The following is a 14,776-nucleotide window of genomic DNA, read 5'->3' as shown; positions in this document are numbered from 1 at the left end:
GCCTCCTTTTCAGCCATTTTTGCCATGTTTGCCATTCTCCATCCATTTTGGCGGGAGTCAGGACACCGGGCCAGCTACATTTTTGCATTAATTAGCCTAGGTATTCACAGAATCAACTCTATTCCTGTCTCATCAAAATAGCCGTTGTGTTAAGAGGGCTTTTATCATCCTACTCTTTGGCACTTGGAAAAGTTACCATGTCATTATACATGTGTTTGTGTGTGTTTGTGTGTGCATGCATGTGTTCATGTATTCATGTTTGCACATGTGTATACACATTGGTGTGTGTATGTGTATAAGTGTGCATACATGTGCATGCATGTGCATATATGTGCATGTGTGCATGTGTGTGTGTGTGTGTGTGTGTGAATGTGTGTGGGTGTGCATGTGTTGACTTGCTTTCCAGGTGATTCAGGTTGTGTCAAGTTGACACAACTGTGGCTGAGCTGAGGCCAACTGTGAGATAGTAACTCTCAGTGTGTCAGGGACATTGCTACCCATGATCTGAGTAACAAGAACACCAGCGTGAGGCAAGGCTTCTCAGTGCGTCAGACACTTGTCCCCACGGGTGACCTGAGTAACAAGAGTGCCAGCCCTCAAAAACCCTCCCATCTTTCAGTCTTTGGAATGAGTAACAGAAGCTCCAGTCCTTTGGCATTCCTAATTAGTAAGCTTAATTATCACATTAACACTTACCACTGGGATTTTTTTTCCACTTTTAGTCATCTTTTGTGCTGTTATTCCAATTAATTGTGTTGGAAGACCATGAGCCTGAGCTTCAAAGAACAATGTGCCGATTTTTGAAGTACAGTGTTTGATCACAGGATCGCCTCAGACAGTTCAGCATCTGGAAGGGGAGGTGGAATATTATGTAGTCCTTTATGCTTATAAAAACTGGCAATAGAGACCTGTAATAAGTAAATGTGCCTGTGCATATATACATACATATACAAAGGTGGGGTTGTAATGAGTTCACTAGGCCCAAGATAAATGGTAAATGGGTGTTTTATTGAGGAAAAACTTACACAGATAATAATAAAGAACCACCGAAGCCTTTCTGCTCCAGAAGATGGAGTCTCTGCCCTCTGGATCTGATTCTCGACCCAACAGAGCCTGCCCCAGTCTTCCCTACCTTCCAGTTCCTGCATCAGAAGCCACGCCCAAAGGGGTGTGGCCACTAACGTGTTGTGTTCAGATGTTTTTGTATCTGACAGCTGGGATAATTATCACAAGACATTCCCCTATTTCTGCTCATGCTTTCATCCCATACACATCATCAACACATACTAAAATGTAACCTCCTTTCACTATTTCTCTTTCCCCCAAATCCCAAGGTTGAGATTTCTCTGATGGCCTCTTGGTGCTGCCTCCTGGAGCCAGGTATCCATGTTGACAATATGACTACAATGTTGCAGCTGTGGGTCACACCAGGTCTCTCAGTCCTCCTTGGGTACGGTTGGTGGCTGTTGCTTTTCCTGTGTCTGTGACAAAATACAATGATGTAAGCAACTTAAGGAAGGGTTTGTTTTGACTTGCATTCAAAGGAGCGGTCCATCATGGAGGGGAAGTCAGGGCAACAGGATCCTGAGGCAAAAATGTCACATGGCTTATACAGCCAGGAAGCAAAGAAAGATGAATCAATGGTGGTGCTTAGCTTGCTTCCCCCTTTATGTACAACCCAAGACCCCAAGCCAAAGAATGGTGTGGCCTATACTCCAAGGGTTTCCAGTTGTAATCAAAATCCTCTCTCAAAGCCACACCTAAAGGCCAACCCATTCCAAACAGTTCTACCTAGGTGTGACTGGAGACTTCTCCTGTACATGATTCGGTCAAGTTAACATCTAATGCTAACCATCATGGCGGTCATCTTTCCACTGGAGAACCTTCCAGCTCTGTCACTCCATGAAAAGGACCAAGAATTGCATAGTCATCTGTAAGCCACCATCATGGGCCAAAGGCACTGAATGACAGTTTCACATAAAACTTCAGTGCCTGCATGACTGGGCGAAGGCACAGCCTTCTACATGGGGAGAAGACTGGGTGCGATGAAGTCTGAGTCTGGGAGCTGAGCAACTCAACCCTTTATTTCCCAAATCACAGCACTTGACAGAAAGGGTGGTTATCAGTAATTGCCTCTGGGCAGCAGGTACAAAAGAGTCCTAGAGTGGAGGAAAGCTACCCTAAGTGTAGGAAATGAGCAAAAACCCAGACCCACAGGAGAAATCTCAGATCCAAATCCCAAAGCCAGCTTCATACCAAGTCCTGAGTTGGACCCCTCTGAAAGTGAGTGATATTGAGTTCACTAGACCCAAGATAAATGGTAAATGGGTGTTTTATTGGGGAACAATTTACAAAGATAATAATAAAGAACCACTGCAGCCTTTCTCTGCCCTTCAGATCCAATCCACACGAGAGAGACAGACAGAGGCAGACAGACAGACAGACAGACGGGGGGGGGGGGGGAGCCCTGCCTCACCCTCTTTCTGGTTCTGTCCGCACCTGAAGCCACACCCAAGGGGGTGTGGCCACTAACACAAATACACTGGCAGATACCGCTATACCCATCTGTGTCCAGAACCTCCTACTGTTTTCCACCATAGGACATAACACAACTTCTGTGTCATCTCCCTGCCTCAGAACCTGGCTTATTTGAGAACAACAGTGTACTGCAGTAATTGTACATGTGCCTCTTACTGTAAAAATTGAGGTGACGTTCAGATACACCACACAGCTGAGAACTCTCCGAATAATCAAAATGAGAGAAGAATGATGAAGAAACAAGAGGAGAGCCAATGATGTGGATATACAAGCTCATCTGAAGACTAATGACAATAAGTTATCAAGATTTGATCTTTTTAAGTCTATCAGCACATTTCCACGTGGCTCAAACTAGTTGTCTATCTTTTTGTGAACTGACGTTCCCAGATATCACCTATGGAGGGCAGGAGGCATATCATCTCTAGAGGTGGCACCAGCTGTAGGGGTGACATTGGCTGTAGGATGACACCACCTCTGGGGATGACAGAGGCTCTGGGAAGACATCGCTTCCAGGTTGGCTCTGAAATGCTCACAGTGGCCTAAAGTCAGCAGTGAGGAAGGCGCTGATGCTAAGAAGAGATGGGATGTCACCTGTGCTACAAGGAACAGAAAAAATGAATGTGGGGACAGCATCAGCCAAGCAGGGTGGTCTTAACTGGATTAAGTACAGAGAGCATGGTATAGGTAGTAGCTGGATCATAATAGCTTCAAGCAGTGGGGAAATGGGTTTTGTGAATGGGCTGGATAAGAGGCAAGGGTGAAGGAACCCAAGGTTCCAGCACATCTCCAGTTTCTATTTGAGGAACTGGGAGTCAGTGACATGCTAGCTAGATGTGCTGGGCAGTGTAACTTCAGAGCCTATCTGTTCATGTCACAGCATGTGCCATCCTGCAACTTTGATAGCATATTAATCACTCTGAATCCCATCTCCCTAAGGATAAAATCATTAAGTTCTGCTGTGGGAACAAGGTTGAGATGGCAAACAGAAAAGTGAAAAATATTCCTGCCATGCAGCAGGCACCTGAGAAGAGTTGTCAACTTTGGGTTCCAGTGTAACCTGCAGCTTACAAACAGTCTAGCCCACACCCGGATGCAGCATGCCACCTGCTGCCAGAATCATGGTTGCTTGATGTGAGGCCAGGATAGGTCCCTAAGAGATAGACGCACCCAGGCACATTCAGCAAAGATGCCAAGTGGGCCTGCCTACTCCTGTTTTCTTGAAGGGTTGAATTCTCCCCAGAGAGACCTTGCAAAAAGAAAGGGGGTTATGTGACACTGTTGCTTAAAGATGGCTCCAGGGACAAAGTCTCACACCAAAATGTCAAAATACAAGTCCTGTCAGTGAAAAGCTCAGGAAAAAAAAAAGCAAAATAGACACCTAAAAATTAGTCCACAGAAGTCTGTAAGATCTAGGAGAGAAGCCCCTGATGCCACTCGGTCACCAAATATTCTCTGCCAGGCTCCTGAGTGTCCATAAGGCTTCAGCATGTACAACAGAGATGATGGGCCTGGGCCAGGCTCAGCTTATAGCATCCAGCTGTCTCGCAGGTCCAGCAGAATCCAGGTGCAGGGGGAGGGCTAAGCCCAAAGGCACAGCATAAAAAATTAGCCAGAGTAGGTGGGAGGTGTTCTGTGAAGGCTGGGGGAAACCACAGCAGTGTGGGATGGGGAAAACAAAGACCAACCATGCTTGCTTCCCTAGGGACCTGTTAGTTCAGGGGAGCTGCTCCTCAGAAATCCCCAGGGATGGCCTGCTGGGAGGAGAGTTCCCCAGCAAGAGGTGGGTTCCACCTGCCCTGAGGCCCCAGACAACAGCTGCCAGTGATCAGATTTCACCCTAGCCCAGGCACCCCCCAACCCCTCCCCCAGGGGCATCGTGTCACCTCTCCTGCCTGAGTTCCAAAGGTAGGTTTCCCCAACTTCGTGGGAAGCTCAGATGCTTTTGTTCCCATTGAAGTATTCCGCATTGAACAGAACAATGAATGCATCCTAACAGCTCTCTTCAGCAAACTCCTACAAATGTCTCTCTTGAGAAAGTTCCCACACAGAGGTTTCCAAAAGATCCTTTACAACAAAGGAGCTATTTGTGTGTGAATGTGTGTGCACATGTACATGTGTGCATATGTGAGTGGTTACTCACGGGCATGTATGTGTGCACGCACGCATGGGTTACATGACATGTGCATGTGTGTGTATGTACATTTGTGATGGGTACACATGTGTGTAAAGGGTGCATATGTACATGTGAAAGCATGTATGTGGTGCACACACATTTTATGGGTTTCACATGTATATGAATATGTACACATGTAGGTGGACATGGCACACATGTACAGGTGTGTACATGTGTGGGGTGCACATGTACATCAATGTGCATATATGTGTGTATGGGTGCACATTGTGTTTGGGTATATGGGTGCAGATATAGGTGTGTGGCGTACACATATTCATGTGTGAACATGTATGTAGATGTACATGTACATGTGGGGGTACATGTGTATGCATGTGTGGAGGGCAGAGGGAGAGGGCACATGTACATTTTGGGAGCATATGCATATGTGAGGGTTACATGTATATGGGGGGGCTAGGGGAGAAACTCAAATGATTTTCTTCTAGTGCATTCAACCTTGCCAAGTAGGTTAACCTGTCTGGTCAATGAACAGGGTCCCCACCTCCACCTTTCCAGGTCTAGGATTACAAGTATACAGCACCAGACCCAAAAAACTCCTTGCAGCAGAGACAGCATGTGTCATATAGGCCAAGACTGTAGACTCAGTTCTTAGCCATGCCCTAATTCTGAGAGCCATTTTCTCTGTCCAGAGACACAAGGCCCAGTGACCAGGCACTTTAACCCATGGCTTGATGCCTGGACCCGGGACAGGTAGAGACTCTCGGGGCTACCTTAGATTCTCAGACCAGTGTGGAAATCCTTACTCTATGGAAATCTCGGGCCAAGGATCAGCTTTCCCCAGCTGTACACACAGCAACATAGGGACAGGTAACCAAGCAGACTCAAATCGGCAAGAGAGGGAGACAGAACAGCTTGGAGGCCATCTGTCCAGGAGTGCCTTGCAGTTCACCTCACTTCACAGCTCTGGCCAGTCTGCACTTGCAGCCAGTGAGGACTCCTTCATGCTCAAGTCAACACAAGCCATCTTTTTTCAAGGCTTTTCCCAGGGCATGAGCGACATGCTTAGCGATAGACAGAGAACCACCATCAATTCATCTCTGAGCTCCACAGGCAGCAGGACAGTGAGTTGCACAATCCTATGTCCTTCTGTTCCCATCCACTCTCTCCACATCCAAGGAAGCTGAGTCTCTCTCACTGTAATGAACACACCTGCCCAGGTCAAAAACCAGGTTCACATCCAGACAAGCTTGTCCTCAGGGCCATGCTCTCAGCTGCCAGTGGCAGCAAGGTCAATGGCAGGTAGGAGGCCCAGCTGCAAAGCTTGATCCTAAACACTTTCCTTCTCCTTCGAGGTGAAGCGGGTGGGCTGCAGACTACCTGCATCAAGTTCTCTATTACTTTCCAGTGAGTATTAACTGCCAGAGCCATTCAACATCCATGCAGTTAAAGCTTGTGTTAGCTAGTGTTCTCTAGAGAATTAGAACGGATAGAATCACACACACACACACACACACACACACACACACACTCACTCAAATGCACACACACACACACACACACACACACACACACACACACACACACACACACTGTTTACTAGAGTGGCTTACAGGCTGTGGTCTAGCTAGTCCAACAATGGCTGTCTACCAAGGGAAAGTCGGAGAATCCAGTAGTTGTTCAGTTCACAAGGCTGGATGTCTCAGCTGCTTCTCGGTATATTCTGGAATCCCAAAGAAGTCTCAGGCTCTAGTGCCAGTGAAGGAATGGACTTGCCAGCTAAAGCAAGGGCAAGCAGGCAAAAAGCAAACTCTTCCTTCTTCCACATGCTCTATTTAAGCTGCCAGCAGAAGGCGTGGCCCAGATCAAAGGTGAATCTTCCTGCCTAAAAGATTTGGATTAGAAGTGGGTCCTCCCATTTCAAGTAGTTTAAGAAAAACCCCTCACAGGTGTCCACAGTCTCTTTGGTTATAGTTAATTTCAGGTGTAGTCAAGCTGACAACCAAGAACAGCCATCACAGAATTAAGTGATCCAGCCTTTACCAGCGGGGTGAAGGACCCCCCAGAGCAAGTTTGCACCTTCAGTAAAGCTGGAAGAAGCCAGCAGATGGCCTGAGGCTGAAGGAGTCTCTTCAGGATCCACCCTCTCAAGCCCACAGTCAGCGGAATATCTGAGTGGCTTCCCTTCATTTTCAGCTTTGGCCAAGCCACCCCCACCCTGGGTAAGGTGATACTGCCAGTTCCACCAGCACCCAGAGGGACCCACTAAAGGTGCTTTTCCCCATCTGCTGACAAAGGTCCCACTGCCTGCCCTTCATATCCATGCCCACACCTTCCATCTGCCAAACCATGCCATCATCAGCCAGGACGAGTCTTCCCAGTCCCATGGTGACATTCCCAGAAAGCCGCAGAAGTGATCACTCCGGCAGGTTCCTCCATCATGTCAACATTTTCAATAAACAGCCCTTTGCTTGAGTGCTCTCAGGAATGCGATTAACATAATTCCCTTCCCTTTCTCAAAATCTGATGTTGACAAGGCTATTCTGGTGAGTGCAGAATGCAGGTTGACTGGGGCAGAGTTGAACTCACACTCCTATTTGCTTGTAATATTAATATGGCAGGGGTAGGAGCTGCAGAGTCAGAGACACCTACCCTTACTTCATCACATCTCAGGGGTGTTTTGTTGAGAAATGCAGATATTTCTCACGTGGGGAAGGAGATTATAAACTCTGGGGAACCTGCAAGCTAAACCAGCGTCTACAATGGGGCAGGTTATTTTCTTTTCAAACATCGGTTCATACTTTACCTCTTCTGAGAAGCCCTTTTTGTGCCCAAATTCTGAATCCCAAAATGACCAAGAGGCCCATTTCAATGCAAAAGCAATGAGTCTTTTATTGCAGTTGTTTAACGAGCTAACCCCATTAGCGCAGGCCTTTCATCCACCCACCATGGCAGATGACTGGGGAAAGACCCCTGAGAAACCACCGGACAGAGATCTTATTGGACAACATAAGGGGAGTGTCTAGGTGTATGCACAGGCTCAAGATTGATGCACCTCCAGGCTTGGAGAACTTGTCCTGTGTTGATTGGTCACCTGGTTGTTACGGCCCATAGACCCTCCCAGGGCGGTTGCTATGCTGTGCACTTGTCTGTAAAGCACACCCAGAGTCTTAAAGCATAGCCCCGCTAGCTAACTTCTGATTGGTTCCTTGCCATGAGGTGGGCATCTGATCCCCTGGTGACCAAGGCAAGGTCAGGCAAGCCTGTCATGGCTGCCAAAACAGGGAGCTGGTACCTTCACCCTCTCTGCTCCTCTTTCTACTCTTTGCCAGTGGAGTTGAGCTCTTCTCTGGACTCCACTAGAAACCTTATCTGTGTTATTATGCTCATTGTATTTGTCTTAGCTAGGGTTTCTATTATTGCAAACAAACACCATGACCAAAAAGCCACTTGGGGAGGAAAAGGTTTATGTGGCTTACACTTCTATACTTCCAGATCATAGTTCATCATTGGAGGAAGTCAGAACAGGAACTCAAGCAGGGAAGGTACCTGGAGGCAGGAGCTGGTACAGAGTCCATGAAGGGGAAGTTAATTACTGGCTTGTTTTACATGGCTTGCTCACCCTGCTTTCTTATAGAACTCAGGACCAGCAACCCAGGGATGGCACCACCCATCTTGAGCTGGGCTCTCCCTCATTGATCACTACTTGAGAAAATGCCTTACATCTGGATATCATGGAGGCATTTCCTAAACTGAGGCTCCTTCCTCTCTAATGACTCTAGCTTGTGTCAAGTTGACATACAAAATCAGCCGGTTCAATAATGTACTGATATAAATGGAAGGCTGGGGAGACAGCTCAGTGAGTGAAGTGATTTCCTGTGTTATAGCTTGAATATGAAATCCTGTCCCCATAGTCTCATGTATTTGAACACTTGAGCATCCCAGTGATGCTGTTTGAGGAGGCTATGGAACCTTTATGAGGTAGAGCCTTGCTGGAGGACATATGTCACTGGAGGCAGGGTTTGAGATTTTATTGACTGGACTCACTTCCTGTGACCTTTCTCTGTTTCCTGTGTGCAGATGAGATGTGATCAGCCTGCTTCCTGACTGCAATGTCAGCCTCATGCTACTGATGCCATGCCTCCTTTCTGGAATTATAAGCATAAAATAAGCCCTTTCCTCCTTAACTTGCTGTGCTGGTTCAAATGATAATGGCCTTTATAGGCTCATTTGAATGCTTGATCCCCAACTGGTGGAACTGTTTGGAAAGGTTTAGGAGGTGTGCCTTTGTTGGAAGAGGCATGTCTCCATGGTCAGGCTTTCCCAGGTTCCTCTCTCTGCCTCCCCCTTGTGGATCAGGATGTGAGCTCTCCGCAGTTCCTGCTGTCATGCCTTTTGATCCACCATGATGGGTTCAAACCATCTGAAACCATGAGTCCTAGTAAATGCTTTCTTTATAATTTGTGTTTGTCGTGGTCTTTTATCACTGCAACAGAAAAGTCACTAAGATACTAGGCAACCATCAAGACCTGAGGATAAATCTCCAGAACCCATATAACAAAGAGCTGTGGGTGTGGTAGTCTACCTTTGTCATTCCAGCACAGGGAAGTGTTGTCAGGAGGGTCCCTGGGACTCACTGGCCAGCCAGCCTAGCCTACTGAAAGAGCTCCAGACCAGAGAGAGAAAGTTTGTAAGAAAAACCAGTGCATCCAGTCTAAAGAATAACATCCTAGGTTGTTCCCTGGCCTCCACACACATGTGCACATACAAGTATATACATACTCACAAATGTGCCAGCACACACATGAACATGCACACATACACACTAAGTAAATATGTTAATCTATCTGCTTCTGACACTGATTGATTATCCAGAGGCCAAGAATAGGTTATTGCAACATCAGCTGCCAGCTCTCACCATCTGTTTTTGGTCACTCCCCACAGTTCCAGTGTCTGCTCCCACCATGCTCCCCTGGTCCTGTGCATAGACTGGGTCTAGTGGCTTCTCTAACACAGAACACATCAATAGTTAGTGGATTCCATAGCTGGGAGTTTGGTCTTTCTCACCCATATTCTGTCCCTCAAAACCCTCCGGGGCGGAAGTTGTCATCATTTTGGGTGCAACATTGAGATGGTCACAGAATAGAGATCAGGGTGCCACCAGCTGCTAGGCAGTATTTAAGTCCTGCCAAGTTCCCAGAGGCTCAAAAGGCTGTTCTACCACATGCTGATCCAGAGGACCCAGCTGAACAGCCCATGAGTCCCTGGGTTGCAGATGGCCCCTTGGCTCTGTCTCTTTGTGTGATGTCACATCTTCTGGTGGAAACTAGACCTCACACTTGAAGATTTTTCACTCTACAGGCTAACCCTGAGTGTGTTACATATGGCCCTCTCTCATGGTGTAAGACAGTTTTAATTCCCATCCAGCCAGGGTCAAGCAAGACCCTGAAGATTCAGGGCTGTTGAGCCAGGGTGTTTGTGGGCTACATGTGCTGAGTGCATCTTGACCTTAGAATATTTTCTATTTGTGATGCTTATATCAAGATGTAGCCCTATTGATATTGAGGAAGAACCAACCTACATGCATTTATGTGGTCAAACTCTGGAGTAATTTGTTTCACAGCTGTATTCTCTAAATACAAGTGCTCATGCCTTCTCTGGACCGATCTGAACTAGTCCCCCAAGCTACAGAGGCTGCAGAGGAAGTAGAGCACACTGATATTTTTGAAACCCAAATGAAATCATTTAAAAAACGATATCTTATTACTTGCAGGCCATACAATATAACAACTATGAGCCTAACCCAGATCTGTCACATGTGGACCTGTGAATCCCAGAAAATATGTGACCAACTTCTCCATGTCTTAGGGCAAATATTGAACCTCAAACCACAGCTCATAATGAGAATTGCACCAATCTATTTTTAGTAAGTATCTGCTAAGCCAGGCATGGTGGCATAAGCATGTAATCCCATATCTTGGAGGGGGTGCAGAAACAGGATTGCTAAGAGTTCATGGTAATCAGAGCTACATAGCTAGACCCTGTCTCAGAGGAGAAGAAAGCAGTATTCAGCAGTATTCACTAACATCATGGAATTGCAGAGCCTCTCTGGCACTTTGGCCATATAAAGAACATATCACCTCTATCCTTGGGATCTCAAGGTATGCAGTCATAGGGTTTACATGGTCTCCATGACTCCATGTGATCTGTAAGCCCCTCTGTCTATATTCCCTCCTTGACACACAGCCCTCATAAGAAACTGAATAGGAAAAATTAAAAACGTAAAATGTCCTTCTGTTTTCAATGGCTTTGGGACGAGACACCTAAGTGATGCCATCAATGCCTGGGCCTGTGATGGAAAGCTGAAGAAGGGACTCCACTATGATAGAAACACTGCGTGTGCCCAGGGTAGAGCAGGTTTTTAAGAGCGAGATATTTGTCCAAGACTCTGGTGATGCAGGCCTACAATTCCAGCACCTTAGAGACAGGTGCTCTTGGGCAGGAGGATCTTGGGTTCTGGGTCAGCATAAGCTACAGAGCTCCAGGCCAGCCATGTTTCAGAACAAAGAAAGACATTTTACTGAAATAAACAATGCCCACAATGCACTGAATAACCACAACAGTCCCCATTGCCACAAAGAACAACTGAAATCCAATTCTGTGGTTCAACAAACTGCACCACCATGGCCCACTGAGAGACATGGATGCTGCAGCTATCCTAGAACAAAGGGCATCACCTGTCCCCGGTTGCCACACCTTTGATTTTACGAGTCTGTTGAATGTTACACCTAAGAAGTCTGACTATCCTATCTAAGACAAGGAGATTAACCTTGGCAAAACGTTCTTGTCTGCTATATCCAATTGAGAAATGAGAGCCACCTCTACCCACATTGGAGCCAAATTAGCAGATCCCAGGGTCCTAAATGGATTAGTGCTTTTCTATAAGATAGAAACATGATTACCCACATTAGCAGAGTGGCTTATCTGCCTTCTCACTAACTGTTAGTGAAGTTTCTTTGATAGGAAGTTCTAGTGTAACTGGAAACCCAAGTCCAAGAGAGGATAGGCAAATGGGCTTTGGACAGGTCAGCTGCAGAGGCAGCCACACCCACCTGGCTGGCCTTAGTTTACTGCTACTTTTAGACCACCTTGGTAACCTTGAGAAGCAAATATCCTGGCTCCTTCTATGAGGAATCATAGCTCAGCTAGAACACAAAGTGTAGAGGCTTCAGACTTCTCCCACGAGCTAAGGACCAGCTGCATGGGGGAACAGAGAGTTTGGGAGACAGCAGCAGACACCTCAATGCTCTAAAGGGAGGAGATTGATGAGGAAGCAATGAACTGTTCACTAGCCATGGGGCTGTGGGGGCACAACAGGGGTTCCCACTGCATTTCTGGAGAACTAGGGTAGTAAGCACACTGAAGTTTCTAAAGTCAACTCTGGGACTGATAATCATTCACTATTGGTGATTCTCTTGGTCCTACTCTATACAGTCCACTGGTAATTGGAATGATAAGACTTCATTATTTTGAAGATAGACCCAACTCAGTTCTCAACGTCATGAGCTAATAATTGGGAGAACTTATACAAATATATGAAAAGAGCCTGAGTGTATGTTCTGTGGCCTGTGGGTTGCTAGCTCACCTCTGGCTAGTGCACTCCAACTCTCTACACAAGTCTCAAGTGTAAGACTTTGACTGAAAAAAATATGAGTACCCAAGCGTGCACAGAGCAAAAGACTAGAAAATAATAAAACCCTGAGCGAGGAGGGTGGCCAGGGATTAGTCCAGAACCACAGACTGACAATGGCATCCTTTTATGACCTCAAAACTTCAGGGTATTCACTTTCTGCTTCAGAACCTCTACCTCCATCTCATAAAACAAGTTTATAAGGATTCCAGCTTGACAAGAAAAGACGTGTGTGTTTATACCCCTGATCTCTCAACAACCCTAATGAAACCACAAAGGAGGGTTTAAGGAGTAGAAAGAGGAAACCGGAACGCAAAAGACAAGGAGGAAGAGAGTGATACCAGTAGAGGAGACACTTCCAGGAGTTCCCAGAAGACACAGGCTAGGTAGAGAGATGCAATGAGACAGGAAGACATGGGTGCTGAGTCCTTGTGTCACCAGCTGCAAAGACAACAGGAAGGAAGCAGAGGCATTCCTGTGGAAGCCATCCCTGTCTTCATCCAGGGATGAAGTTCAGGTGACACCATGAACTTCCAAAAGTCCCTATCATTCTCTGGGTGAGAAAAGTAGATAATGAGATAGCAAGTGCTTATTCATAAAACAATAACATCATCACAATAGTAATAATAATAATAATAATATGAAGGAGAGCATTATTCACTGAGCAGAGAAGTAGCTAGGAGTAGGAATTGGAGGTTCCAAAAGCTAGCAACCAAGGTCAGCTGGACCAGGGTAAGGACCAACTTCAGAAAGAGCATTGTGGTGTGCATGTTAAATCATTGCTCAAGAAAGCTGCTCATGTGACATTTAAGCTAAGACTAGCAGGAAAGAAGATGAAGCCAGCTGGGAAACAGGAAGTCAAGGAGAAACAAGAAGGTCACGTTTGTGGACCCAGAGGAGACTTTGAACACTTTCATTAAACAAAGTTAGCATGGCTGTAAGTGCTGAGAGTATGATCGGAGCATGTATGTCTGTAAGTCCGGGTAATCGGGGGAATCAGTTAGTTTTTTTGAACCAAAGAAGAGAGTAAACAGTGAGGATGAGGGCCATACCACATGTTCTTGGCTTTGGCTATTGTTTGTAAAAGGTGTGCAAGGGTGAGAGTGCAAACATGAACAGGAGGACCAAGCAGCCAGGCTCCACCTCCTGAAGTGTACACCACCACCCCAAATAGTGTCACTAGAGGAAGATCAAGTTTTCAGCACAGGAGTGGGGTACCTTGCATCCAAACCAATTGTCCTTGATTCCCTTTCCTTAGTGCATGCATTCCCTGGTGCGTATTCCTCTGTGGATAATGTTACTGGATTATCACCCTATGTCCCCATCTAACCTTACTGTAACCTTAAAAGTCCTGTCATAAAATACACCCACATTAGGAATTAGAGGTTCAATATGCAAATTTGGGAAGGACACAATTTAGTTCATAGCAGTGACCAGCGCTGGAGTGAGGCATGTGTATTTGCACATGTGAGTTTGGGTATTTGCAAGCGTGTGTTTGCAGTGTGTGTATGTGTAGATTTTGAGTGTACATCTAGGCATACATGTCTATGCACATATGCACGTTTGCCCTTTTGTGAATATTTTGTATTTTGTGTGCATGTGCATATGCATATAGTTTATATGTTCTCATATGTGCAAGAATATGTGCACATTTATGTTTTCTGTGCATTTATGTATTTGAGAATGCACACGCATGTGTATTGGCATGTATCTGTAAAGATATGTGCACACGGGTGTGTATAAATGTGCTAGTGATCATGGACTACAAGTACAGTCATGTGCATGAACGTGTTTTTGTGTTTGCTAGCGGTATTATGTATGTTTGTAATCGTCCACATGCATGTGTGCAGCTGTGTGCACGTGTGTGTTTTCAAGAGTGCATGCATGAGTGGAAGCATTGTGTGGCTGTGTTTGTACATGTAAACATGTGTGTATGTGTGCATGCATATGTGAATACACATGCAGAGATTAGGATTATGCACAAGCATCTATGTATCTTTGCCCAGGTATGTGTGCATATGTATTTGCTCATGTGTGTGCATGGGCACATGTATGTTTCTATGTGCATAGGTATGTATGCTTCTTGTGAATATGAATACGTGTGTGCTAGCATGCACATATATGCTTGTATGTGTAAATGCCAGTGTTTGTGTAAGTGTTCACATGTGCTTGTACATGTGTGCACATGCGAGTAACAACTATATATTGTGCACCTTGGTGTGTCTGTGAGCTATGTGTACAAGTATGCCCCTGTGTGTTCTATAGCTGTGGGTGTACACATGCACGTTTTGTGGTCTGAGAGTGAACGTGGTGATTTCTCAGAAGCAGGGCCCACTCCTGGCCAACTGATGTGCAGCCTGCTACACTTGATACTACTGGGATTGATGGGAGCTGAAGGATAATACAGTTCTTTCCTGGCA

General features: G+C 46.0%; 1 long non-coding RNA gene across 1 annotated transcript in view; it reads right to left on the bottom strand.

Annotated features, from left to right (window-relative positions):
• Positions 1-989: 989 nt before the first annotated feature.
• LOC118239231 overlaps positions 990-14,776 on the bottom strand; it is a 60,856-nt gene continuing 47,069 nt past the window's right edge. Inside the window, exon 3 of the long non-coding RNA XR_004770929.1 lies at positions 990-1,481. This is a non-coding gene — a long non-coding RNA (uncharacterized LOC118239231). The remainder of the gene's footprint in view (positions 1,482-14,776) is intronic.

Source organism: Cricetulus griseus, chromosome 7 (genome assembly GCF_003668045.3).
Source record: "Cricetulus griseus strain 17A/GY chromosome 7, alternate assembly CriGri-PICRH-1.0, whole genome shotgun sequence".
Classification (NCBI taxonomy): Eukaryota; Metazoa; Chordata; class Mammalia; order Rodentia; family Cricetidae; genus Cricetulus; species Cricetulus griseus.
The sequence above is the reverse complement of the archived record's forward strand: the minus strand, read 5'-3'. Positions and strand labels throughout refer to the sequence as shown.